Source organism: Talpa occidentalis, unplaced genomic scaffold (assembly GCF_014898055.3).
Source record: "Talpa occidentalis isolate TD23 unplaced genomic scaffold, MPIMG_talOcc4v2.1 talOcc4.6, whole genome shotgun sequence".
NCBI classification, from domain to species: Eukaryota; Metazoa; Chordata; class Mammalia; order Eulipotyphla; family Talpidae; genus Talpa; species Talpa occidentalis.
Genome location: NW_023604972.1, coordinates 57,615,714 through 57,628,652, shown reverse-complemented (window position 1 = coordinate 57,628,652; position 12,939 = coordinate 57,615,714). Strand labels below are relative to the sequence as shown.

The window sequence follows — 12,939 nt, the reverse complement described above, 5'->3', positions numbered from 1 at the left end:
TCTAAATTAAGCACATGAGACCAAACCCAAATCCTATAAGTTGTAGGAAGAAAAAAAATTACCCCAAGGCAAATATTCTGCAGCATGTTAAATTAAGATAGCTTAGTAAGGCATTAAGGGAAAATGTATCAACTGTAAAAAAAAGCAGAATTTCCTAACAAAATCTCACTTGCAGAACAGCATTCAGACATCTGTGTGAACATCCCCAGGAACTATTCTAGGGTGTGACATTATCTTTGTGTAAAATACACATAAGGCTTATATCTCTCTCATAATAGTTATAAACTCTTCCAAATCGCTATCATGTCAGTAAAGATTTCCCTGCTTTCAAAGAAACACAAAGTCAGAAATACAGTTTCAAATACCTGTATGTGTGGTTGTCTTGTTTTTCTGATACAGAAAACCATTATTGAACATATAGTATGAATATTTCATTTCCAGCTTTGAAAAGATTTTATTGTGGTAATTTATCTTAAATATAGAAAGTAGTTATGATTTAACTGGATAAAACCAAAATTAGCTTTTAAAAGACTTCAAGTAACAATGTGACATTTTAGATTTATCCTCAGCTACAGAGGTAAAATAAAATGCTAGAAGGAGTTTTAAATTACTTATGATTCAACCTTCTCATTTGACAGATGAGAGGACATGCAGAGAGAAAATTAACTTATAAGAGGCAGATTCCCATCTTCAACTCTGGTCAGCAGTTTACAAATTTAGGACTACTTTTTAATAAACTGTTTTAGTAATTTTGGTTTTTATTTTTTATAGGCCATTGCCTTAAAAACAGTATACTTTTTGGAGCATTTCTTTTACTAAAATAATTTTTAATTGTAATATTTAAATATCCCCATTAGGTATTGCTACTACTGTGTACCTACCATCAAATCACTCATAGTCCACCACCACAGTACACTGAGAAATTTTTAACCATTGTATGTCCCAGATACCACAACTATAACGCTGGGCAATTTTCAGGAATAAATTTAAGAATCCATATAAAACATAGCTTAATAACTAGCCCATAATTGACCCCCACATGCACTGATTTTTCTTAGTAGCTTAAAATGGTGTTACTTTTATGAGCACTATCTAAATGAAAGATTATTACTGAAATTATAAAAATAACTAATTTGGGGGGTTTTATCTATGAATTAAGTACTACTCTAAGCATTTGCCAGGATTAATTTAATTCTTACATTAATGTTATTGTATATTACAAATAGTAATTGGTTCCTACATTTTACTGAAATGAAAATAATCTTTTAGTTGTTCTACTCTGTTTTTGAACTACTTTTTTTAGTCAAAATGAAATGTGTTCTCTTATTTCCTACTATGGTTAGCTTTTCTTTACAGCTCTTGCACCTGGTCCAAAAAAATTAATATGCCTCTAAAACATTCTGGCTTCCTTGATTCTACCTGCCCCAATTTGTCATAAATAAGAGCATAATTTTAGGAAGTAAAACATCCTCTTGGAGAATGAAATTAATCCTCAATTCTAGGTTTTAGTTTGTCAAGAAGGTGATGTGGAAGGTGGAAGGGTGGAGAGAGTTGTATTAGATGATTCCTGTACTTTTAAAGGAGATATATATATATATATATATATACACATACATATATATATATGCACACATACATATATATATACACACACATATATATATATATACATATATGCTTTAATTTTTGAATAGGGAGATTGGTCCCTATTAGGTCCCTTGTAGGTTCTTGTTGCGAATCTATCTGTATGATTTCCCTGAGAAAATAAGGAAACCACTCAAGACACTAAAATGTTCTAACAAATTTGGAAGTTGATCAGCTGATTCACTGATTGGGAAGCTTATTCACTTATTAAACTAAGGTTTTCTTTATTTGAGACTCTACTTTTCATTTGTTAGCTTGTAGTACAATTTAAAAGCAGTGTCATTCCTGTTATATTGCTGAGAAAAGTTGTTAGTTTTATGTGTGGATTTCTAACCTCAGGCTTACTTAGGATTCATTTCATAAATTTATAGAATAGATTTAGGAACTCAGAAACTTTTCCAAGCCTGCTTACCTCACTAAAAATACAAAATTTCATTCTTAATATAATTTCCAGAATCCCTTCAAAATTAATAAACAAGTTTAAATACTCTGTGTTTCCACTATCTCTCTTTTAGCCACTATATTAGAAAAAAAAAATATTTCTTATACTCTATTAATTTGGAGGGAAACTTGTACTGTGCATACTTGAAATTTTCAGAGTTTTTAGGATTTGGGTTAAAATATGTCTAACGACAAAGAAGAACCAATTGCCAAATTTAATAAATTATCTTGTTCTTTTCTTTTTAGTTAATAATTTCAATCTTCTTTGAAACCTAGTACTGTATAAGGCATCAAGGAGCACTAAAACTGACCAAGGAAGGCCTCCCCTGGTGGCACAGTGGTTGAGAGCTGGGCTGTGAAGCTGCCTGCAGCCTCTGCAGCGCCGGTTCTATCCCCCACCACCGGGTGAGGGTCCCACATGGCGCGCAGATCTCTCCTGCCGCCCGCTGCTCCCCTCAGCAGTGTACTTTGTCAGTCTGCCTGCTCTGCTCTCCCTTCTGGCTCTGGTGAATTCTCTCACCCTCGCACGCTTCTGACTGTACCCAGTGCTTGTATAAATAAATAAATCTTTATAAAAAAAAATCCTTATAACCCTAGGATGTGGGTTTAAAAAAAAAAAAAGAAAAACTGACCAAGGACACTACCTAAGTAGTTTACCGGTCACCATCTGATATGAGTTCTTCATCTGATGCACAATTGCAAGACTACTCAGTTTCAGAGAACAACAATAATAGGATTTATTTAACAAATCAGGGAAATAAAGAGTTACTGAGGCCACAAATATGTGTTTACCTCACCCGAAGCAGTGTCCACTATTTTAAAGTCCTAAACACAAATGCTCCAAAGATGGTGTCTTCCCACCACTTTGGACCTGGAGCACACGGCAACCAGACTATAGGCTGGGATTCAACTCACTAAGAGAGCAGAAGACACAACAGGAAATGCTCACTGAGCTGCCGAGATGTACCAGTGCAGCACCAGATTAGTGTTACTCAAAATAGCTGCAGCAGCTGAACAACCTGACAATCAGCCACACTTACACTGCTCAGCAAGTGCCCTTCTCCAGGTCTTCACCTTCCCTGCCAGACTGTAACAGCAGCAAAACTAGGGACAGTTTCAGTCACTCAGCTACTTACAAAACCTCCAAACTTTTCTCCTCTGAGATTGCCTGCTGGAAGCCTCGTCATTCCTTCAGAAGCCCACAATGGCCTTCTTGAAGATCCATGCAGTGGGGGCAGAAATTGCTGACCCCAGAATCGCTCTAAGTCTAAAAATGCTAAAATCCCACAAGCTCAATCCTGGAGGCTACTTCTGCAGTCCCTTATATTTTTATCAGAGTCCACCCTGCCAATATTTTGTTCATATTTTACCTGTGGCTATCAATCTTCACTCGACCCCCGCTTCCAGGGGGGTGCCACCTGTAAAGGTCTTTGGCTTCAGCCCCATTACAGTACCATAATACCTGTTACCCATTCACTGGGAAACTTTAATTTTCTTGTTCTCTTATTTCAAAAACCAAGTTAATCATTATTTTTAGGGTATTCACTGTTTTTCAATTCTAAAGTTCTAATATTCTAAAAATAGATAATTATCCAATATTCCCCCAAGGAATATTGCTTTTAAAAGTATACACAGGCATGCAACAAGGGAAAAAAAAAATGTTACATTCTTACCAGATTTTACAGACATACTGTTAAGTATTTACATCACTTTTTTATTCTTAACAATTACACTATGTTACAAGCACCTTTTTTAACTCTCATTTTTGTCATAGAAAATTGAGACAGGGCCTCCCCTGGAGCACGCAGTGGTTGAGCACTGGGTTGCAAAGCTGCCCGCAGCCTCTGCAGCACCGGTTCGATCCCCGGCCACCAGCAAGGTCCCACATGGCACACAGGCCTCTCCTGCCATTCCCGCTGCTCCCCTCTGCAGTATATCAGTCTGCCTGTTCTGTTCCCAGCTCTGGCTCTGGTGAATTCTCTCACCCTCAGCACTTCTGACTGTACCCAGTGCTTGTATAAAAAAAATAAATAAATCATAAAAAAAAAGAAAGAAAGAAAATTGAGACAAAGAGAGAGATTAATTAACTTTTCTAAAGAGACACAACTGGTTGGAGGTAGAGTTGAATTTTAAACCCATACTACCTGATTATTGAGTTGTTGTTTCCCTGCAACCAACTAGATAAACTCTTTTCAAAAGTAACTGTTACTATATGTTCTTGGGTATTTCATGACTAGCTAATATGAGATAAATAAATGAATGATTGAGTAAACCTGTCAGATAAGTGAAACTAATTCCAGAATTATATTAAAATAAATCTAAACTATGTATTTTTTTTATATAAAAGAAGGTAATGCAAGATAGTAAATCATTGGTTTTGAATTCACTTAGGATTTTAAATAACTGCGAAAAAAGTGTAAGTAAATGAGACTGGAATCCAGAGTTCCGGATTTCTTGGAAAGAAATGTAAAATTCAATTGAAATATTTCCTGGGGCAAAGATTATAAGAAAATTAATGTTATTTCATGGGCACAAGTAACATTTCAGAGAGTTTGTGATTATCATAGCTCTAGGCGAACTAAAATATTAAACAAGTGTAGTATTTCCATGTCTCCAGGTTTCTAGCAGTTCATCTTGGTATAAAACATAAGTCAAATTCCTTCTGCTTCAGGAATTTAGAGTCCTCATATTTTATGAGCTTCAATACAATGAAATTTGTCCTAAAACTAGAACATTTCCTGGTTTCAGATGTTCACAACTGGGTAGTCATTTACAATGCAGTTTTCTTTTTCTTTCAGATATGAGATTAATCAAGCACATAGTGATTCTTTTCACTTCAGATATGAGATTAATCAACTACACAGACTTTATATAACGTTATTTTTGTCAACCTCTAATTACTAATTCAATTCTTAAATAGGAAGTTAAAGGCACAGTGTCAGATATCAAGTAGCCATAAATACTGCTAATGAAAAGTAAATTGATTTAAATTTCCTCCATTACAGTAAATATTAATCAGTTCAACTGTGGCTTTAAACAACATGGACAGTGTTAAATCTAATTGATGGAATGTGGTCTCTCAAAAATTTTGAAAAAAATCATTCTTTGGTGATACCAAACTAATTGAATCATTAATTTGTTTAGTATTTTTATGCTTATGATGGCACATATAATGAAGCTACCCAAAAAGAATGTTCAAAGAGAGGATTAATCACTAGAATATGATTAATATTCTGACACCATCTCTTCCCATGCACATTCCCATCACTCCATTGTAGAATATGGCTCTTTTGGCAGAACTTGGAAACATCAAGTATTCTTCTATCACAAGTTTTTAATTAGACATGTTTCATAGATAGAATTCTTTCTCACCTAGAGAGTTGCATGACCAATTCATACCTCTTCTGTAGTCTTTGCTTATATCACACATCCTCCAAGAATTCTACTTTTATCATCATATTTAATATTACAATCTACTGTCTACTTCACCTTTAGAGACATTAAAACATTTCAACATACTGTACACATTTATATGATGATGATGATGATTTAGTATTGTAGTATTTGTCTTTCCATATTGAAACATAAGTGTCACAAGAGAGGAATCTTTTTTACTGTTTTCTAAATCATCCCAATTGTCCAAATGGCGTTTGGTGCTGGCCGGTGCTAATTAAGTATTTACAGCAAGGACATTGAAACAATAATCAAAAGTGTGTCAAAAAGCTAAAATCCAGGACAGGTTTCTCTAGTGAGTTCTACCAGACCTTAAAAGATAAATTAATGCATATTCCTCTTAAATTGTCCCAAACTTTGAGGAAGAGTAAATACTTGCAGAAACATTTTATGAGAATAATATTGCTCTGATACTAAAATGGGACAAAGAATTCACACCTATGTAACCAAACACACACAAACACACAAGACAGAACTATACAGAGATTGGGCATAGTTGTAAATATACTCAACAGAATCTTAGCAACTTCATTCAATGATAAATTAAAAGGATTATTCACCAAGACTAAATGGGATTTATTCTACAGATACAATGATTGATTTTTAATTGTACTGACCTATGTAATTTACCACATCATTGTATTGACCTATGTAATAAACCACATCAATAAGTGGGAAGACAAAAATCATATGATCAAATCAATAGATACTAAGAAAGTATTTTGTAAGAGTCAATATCTATTTACAATAAAAAAAAAAACCTCAAGAAAATAGGATGCAATTAAAATCCTTCAGCATACTAAGGCTATAGATGCTAAGTCCACAGCTAATATCATATACAAGGGTGGGGTTTTAAGGGTTTTTTTTTTTCCTTTAATATCAGCTGTAAGACAAGGAGTGCATTCTCACTATTAATATTCAAATTCAACTTAGTATTGCAATATAGGCTAGAGAAATTAGATATGAAAAAGAAGTAAATTATCCAAATTGGAAAGAAAGCAAAATATCACTGCAAACAGATCACTTGACATTATATATAGAAAACCCTAAAGAGTCCACTAAAAAAAAAAAATTAGAAACAATACATCAATACAGTGAAGTGGCAGGCTACAAAATAATACAAAAAATAAGTTGTGTTTCTATAAGCAAGCAAAGAACTGGAATGGAATGATATCAAGAAAATCATTTTAAATTGCATCAAAAAATAAAACTAAGAATAAACTTAACATAGGAGATAATGGATCTGAACAATAAAAACTATAAAATATTATTAAACAAAATAGACAACACAAAACACTGGAAAATACTTTCCTGATCATAGATTGGAAGATTGCTAACTTATCCATTGTCCAAGGCAATATACGGATTCAGTGCAATCCCTATTAGGGTATCCATGTCATTATTTACAGAATAGAACAAACATGTTAAAAGTTTACATAGAACCACAAATGACACAGAAAAAGCCAAAATGATCCCTAAAAACAAAACAAAACAAAAAAATAGAGGTATGATACTCCCAGATTTCACACTGAACTGCACTGTGATATAGTATATTGGAATAAAAATAGACAAATAGAAAAATGGAACAGTTTTGAACCAAGAAATAAACCCACTCATATGTGGACAGTAAATCTACAAAAGGAGTCAAGAGCATATACAATGAAGGATTGAATGTTTCTTCAACACAAGGTTTATGGAAAACTAGACAGCCATATGCAAAATAATGAAATTACTCCACTCTCTCTCAACATACACAAAAATCAATACAAAATGGATCAAATATATGGATCTAAGAACTGAAACTACAAAATATATAAATGGAAACATATGCACAGTTTCCTGATACTCAGTTTCCTTTAAATTATGTGCCTTTACAGTTTCTATTGGTAAAACAAAAATATCTCTGAAAAATGCCTACAGTACTCATGTGTTACACAGAATGGGCATCTAATTTCTTGAAAAATACATCACTCTATGCTGCCCTCTTTTTTCTGTTTCTGCAGGTTCTCTAAACAACAATCTTTGTAAACTACTTGCATTCCCTGCACTACAGAAGTGATAGGTGTTTATATGTTTCTGGCTTTTGGGAAAAAAAAAAAAAGTTTACTCCTTGTGAAAAGTAAAAACTTTTAAAAGTTTTTACACAGAATCTACTGCATTAAATAATCCCACCTTTAACACCACTGAGAGTTGCTGCAACTTAAGAGCTTAACTATGCATTTCACATTATCCATGCATGCTACATGTGAAGAGCTTCAGTCATTACCAGCCTCTCCTGGATGTGGGGGAAATGATCATGAACAAAGCAGACAAATATTATTACCTTCCTGGAACTTATAGTCTACCTGATTACATCTTTGTGTTAATATGTTAACAGGTAAGTGTGTATGCATATGCACATTTTATTGTTATATCACTAGAAGACAATGTGTTATGTTCCTGCTTCTATGACAAGAAAATATACTTAAGGTAATCTGTCATCCAATTTCATAATTTGAGTGCAGATAGTGATGACAGCATTCACCGATTTCTAAAAGAGCAAGGCTTGTTTGGTGCCATTTTAAACTGCTTCTTTGATCTTTGTATTAAAACTTTTACATGGGTTTATTTTTAGGCACTAAATAATAAAACAATTAAAAGAGTAATTAGATGATAATTAGAGATGGGATGTTAATGTGCATTTTTTACTTGGTTTTCAAAAGTGACAAAGTATGTTGACTGTTTCTCTTGATTACTTGCCTTTCAAATCTTTATAAAGTTTGAGTATTTAGATTTGCATACATTTTAAGTGAAGTAGATTGTCTTTATTATTTGTTTTTTTCTTAAGTGAAACAAACAACTGCTCTAGAGAGCATGTCCTAAGAATACTAATTCCTGAGGGTTGTAGGTACATGCAAATCTGTATCTTTTGATTATATGGTGGAAATAATAATTTTATGCAACAAAATAGCTTCAAACTAACAGAAACCCATCCTTTTTTTCTCCCAGTAGTCATGTAAGAGCTATTTCTTCTTTACTGAAATATCATAAATTGTAGCTTTCCCCAATTCACTCATTTAGAAGAGTTTAAGAGTTCAGTGATGTCTTCATATTATGTGCTAAAGTTGCCATTTATTTAAAGAATTTTTTTCTCACACTTCTCTATTTTTCATTTGCTTCAGTTATGCCATTTCTTGTAAGAAGAAACCTTATACAAGAACAAGGACACCTTTCCTCCCAAATCTGACAAATGTTAGTATGTTTGTTCATGCATGCTTCTACACAAATAAATATATTTTGGTAACTTCACCATTTTAGCTAGTGAAGTTTTAAGAACTCTTGACTATATTAGATTTGGACAATTGAAAGGACCATAATTTTATAATGAGAACCACTAGTCCATATAGTTAAAGAATTTGCCCAAAGATACATAAGTAAATACTTTGAATGAAAGTTTTCCACTTCAAGTCCCACCTTCTCACAAAAAAAAAAAAAAAACTAAAGCTCATAACTTGAACAATTTCAGAGAGCTCATTATCTTCCCCAAGCTTTGATTGTACATTGCTAATAATGCCTTGCAGTTGACTTTAAAAGTTGATATTTGTAACAACAAAAGTTTTCACATATTTTTGGAGTTTTTATTTTTGGCATTTCTATTACTCCAAAAATGTTTCATACATATGGAAACTTTCAGTCATTTAAATCTACCACTTTCTCACTCAGTTTCCTTCTCATTTCCTTCTTTTTATCATGGTCTGATGCATAAAACTTCCAACTTTTTTTTAGCAAAACCTAAACTTTGGATAACATCTACGTGAAATATAATTGCACCTAGCAACTATATGTTGGTGGAGAAAAACAGCATTATGTCTAAAGTGGTATATACAAATTTGAGTTTTGTTCTCAATGCCTTATCAAAATTTGAATCTTTCTTACTTTAGATATTTTATACTAATCATTCTGTTCTCAAAACCCACCCCACCACCACAATTTTCAATGGGTAATAGGGTTAGTTCATTGCTATTTGAACCCAAGTTTACACTTATTGTTAGAAGCTTTCCCTGAAAGCCAAATTTCACAATAGATATCAAGTTACTTACTGTCATGCCACCCCATTTAATTTTCTGTTTGACTCATATGAATGAAAACAGTGTTTGTTTGTGCAACCCATATTTCCTCCCACCAATATGTAAAGTCCATGATAACAGGCACATGTTTTATACAAAATATATAAAATTTGGTACCCTCAGTATTTAGAACAGTGCATGATACTTAGTAGTATTTATCAAATATTCATGGAGACCTGAAATAATAAACTTCTACAATTTTTATAAAATATATACTTACTCTTTATAAACATACATATTAGCACATAAGCTTGTGATCAGAAGAAAACATGTATTAATGATCTATCATTATTTTACATCCTTGTTTACATCCTTATACAAGAACAAGGATATTTTTCCTCCCAAATCTGACAAATGTTAGAATGTTTGTTCATTCATGCTTGTACACAAATAGGTTTCTCCCATCGGATGTGCTCACCAAAGTTTTCCCACAACTAAGGCACCCTTAGTTCTCCCCCGTAGTCCATTGTGCTCTGCCCCATTCCCACCCTGCAGAATTTATCCCATAGCTCTCTCCCCATCCTCCTCCCTATTGGATGCATCAGCTCTTCTTGTCCAGAGTGCTTCCTCAAGGAAGTTTAATGTTAACCCCACTGGTGTTCCCTTTAGCTTATCTCGTTCTTCCCCTTCATCAGCTTCGTTATATTTTTTTCCGTGTCTAGGACTCTTGAAAGCTTTACTTCTAAGAGTCTAAGAGTCTCCTTTTATATTTGTAGTTTGCTGTTCTTTTTGCTTCCTGTATTTGCATGTTCAGCTCCTTAGTCAAGTATGAGGAGTCTTCTTCCAGTCTATCTTTAAAAAGTTCGGTTCCCTGGACCTCTCTGGTGAAGCTGTCCGCTGCTTCTGCAGCGCGGGTTGGATCTCTGCCTGCCGGGGAGAATCCCACATGGCGAGCACACCTCTCCCGTCTTGCCCACTGCTCCCCTCAGCAGCGTATTTCGTCAGTCTGCCTGTTCTGTTCCCGGCTCTGTCTCCTGTGAATCCTCTCACCCTCCCGCGCATCTGGCCTATACTGCAGTTCTTGTATAAACATAAATAAAATTAAAAAAAAAAATGTTGTTCCATTCCGGTCTCTCTGTCATATCTTCGTGAATTCCTCTGCTGAGTCTTATATTACCTTTCCTCATGGTGGCAGACATCTCAAAGTGCTACTTTATCCTTGTTTCTTTATATCTCCTTCTTTTTCTATCTTGTCTTGCCTCACCTGCGTTTTTGAGATCACTTATTCATTTTTCCATTTGGATTTCTCCAGAATGTTTTACCTCCTCCATTGATCTTTTCACAGCTTCAATTGTGTTATTATATTTAAAATTTCAATATTGACCTTCCTTTTGTTGATTGTGTTTGTCATATCATTCATTTCATTTTCTGAATTTCCTAATATATCTCTGATCTGTTTTTATTAGTTTTCTTTGTATTGCTTCAATTATTTAATTTTCTTTTTTTTAAAGATTTATTTATTTATTTATTTATACAAGCACTGGGTTCAGTCAGAAGCACGGGAGGGTGAGAGAATTCACCAGAGCCAGAGCGGGCAGACTGATGAATTACACTGCTGAGAGGAGCAGCAGGCGTGGCAGGAGAGGTCTGCCACGCCATGTGGGGCCCTTGCCAGTGGCCCGTGATGAACCAGTGTTGCCGAGGATGCGGGCAGCTTTGCAGTCCAGCCTCAACCACTGCGCCACCAGGGGAGGCCCTCTTTAATTTTCTTAATCATGATAATGTTGAATTCTATCTCTGATAAGTAAAAAATGCTATTACATGTCTTTGTGGTTTGGTTCTGTGGTTTGGTTTTCTCTCTGTGGTGTATCGTTCCCCTGAAAACTTGGTTAACATTTTTATTTTTCTTCCTCACCATTGTTTCCTTTGGATTGCCTTGCTACAGTTAGGGCTTTTGTTTTGTATGAGTCCCTCTCTACCACTGTCCTGTGCATTTATTTGGTGACAGACACCACTCCTTGTGTCTTGTGAGATCTAGACTTGTGTCAGGGCTTTCCCCAGAGCACTTCTGTTCCAGGTTCTGGTGTCTGGGAGGGCTGGAGTGTGGTGGACTGAGGGCTCAAATAGGTAGATTCACACCCTGACTCGGAATGAAATCTCTGTGAATTTTTCTGGTGGTGAGGAGAGCCTCATAAGAAAAGTTAATCGATTAACTTGGTGCCCTTCTGTCTCTGACCTTGAGCAAATGCCTTAAACATCTGAGATAAAAATTCTTTCATAGTAAAATTTAAAAATTGAACTGAATAAACTTGAATATCTCCTTTTCAGCCTTAACACACTGGCACCTTTTTTTTCCTCTCTAGAGAATTAATTACTTACATCTTTCAATTTTAAATAGTTGTGGGTTTTACTTACATTAACTAGTGTCTTAGTTTTAAAAAAAATTATCTCAACTACTTTAAAAACACTTCAACCTATTAACAAGAAACCAGTGCCAGTATAAGTACATTATTTAAACTTCACTCTAGATTTTTATATTTTTTTTAATAATTATTTAATAATTATTACCTTATAAATTAGCATAGCTTTCAGCTTATCCATTTAAAGTTCACACGTTTAGGGCTTTCCCTGGTGGCGCAGGCGGTTGAGCTCAGCGCTGTGAAGCTGTCCTCAGCCTCTGCAATACCGGTTTGAAATTGGCTGGCCCGCGAGGGTCCCACATGGCATGGCAGACCTCTCCTGTCTCGCCCACTGCTCCCCTCAGCAGTGTATTTCATTAGTCTGCCTGTTGTGTTCCCCGCTTTGTCTCTGGTGAATCCTCTCACCCACCCACGAATCTGGCCTGTACCTCAGTTCTTGTGTAAATAAATAAATAAAAATCTTAAAAAAAATAAATTTCACACGTTTAAATTTACAACTCTATATGTATGAGCCACTCTATTAAAGACTCAATATTAAACAAATAAATTAGGTTGTGTCTAAATCCACTACTATTGTTCTTACTTTATTAAACATGTTTATTTCTGTCATTATTAATTTCTTGGAACAACAAAACAGAACAGAAAATTAAATGTGTAGTCTCAGACTGCGAGTGACAAAATGCTTAAATTTTCATCTCACAGAAGAATGTTCCATAATTTTGACAAACCAATGGACCATGATATAGTTTAGTATCCTATCAAACCTAAGGACCTACCTAAAAATAAAATCATTATTCTTACTTTCTTATAGTATCTACTTTAAGTTAACTGCATTTACATCATGAATTTCAGCAAATTGGATCACTCTGGAAGGTCTATTAACAAGAATAATGTTACAACTCTTTTGGAATATGTTTTTAGTCCCAATCTGATAA

The 12,939-nt window shown here is 34.5% G+C and overlaps 1 pseudogene; it reads left to right on the top strand.

The window, feature by feature from the left end:
- Positions 1–3,289: 3,289 nt before the first annotated feature.
- Positions 3,290–12,939, top strand: part of LOC129144681 (heterogeneous nuclear ribonucleoprotein A1-like) — a 61,027-nt pseudogene continuing 51,377 nt past the window's right edge.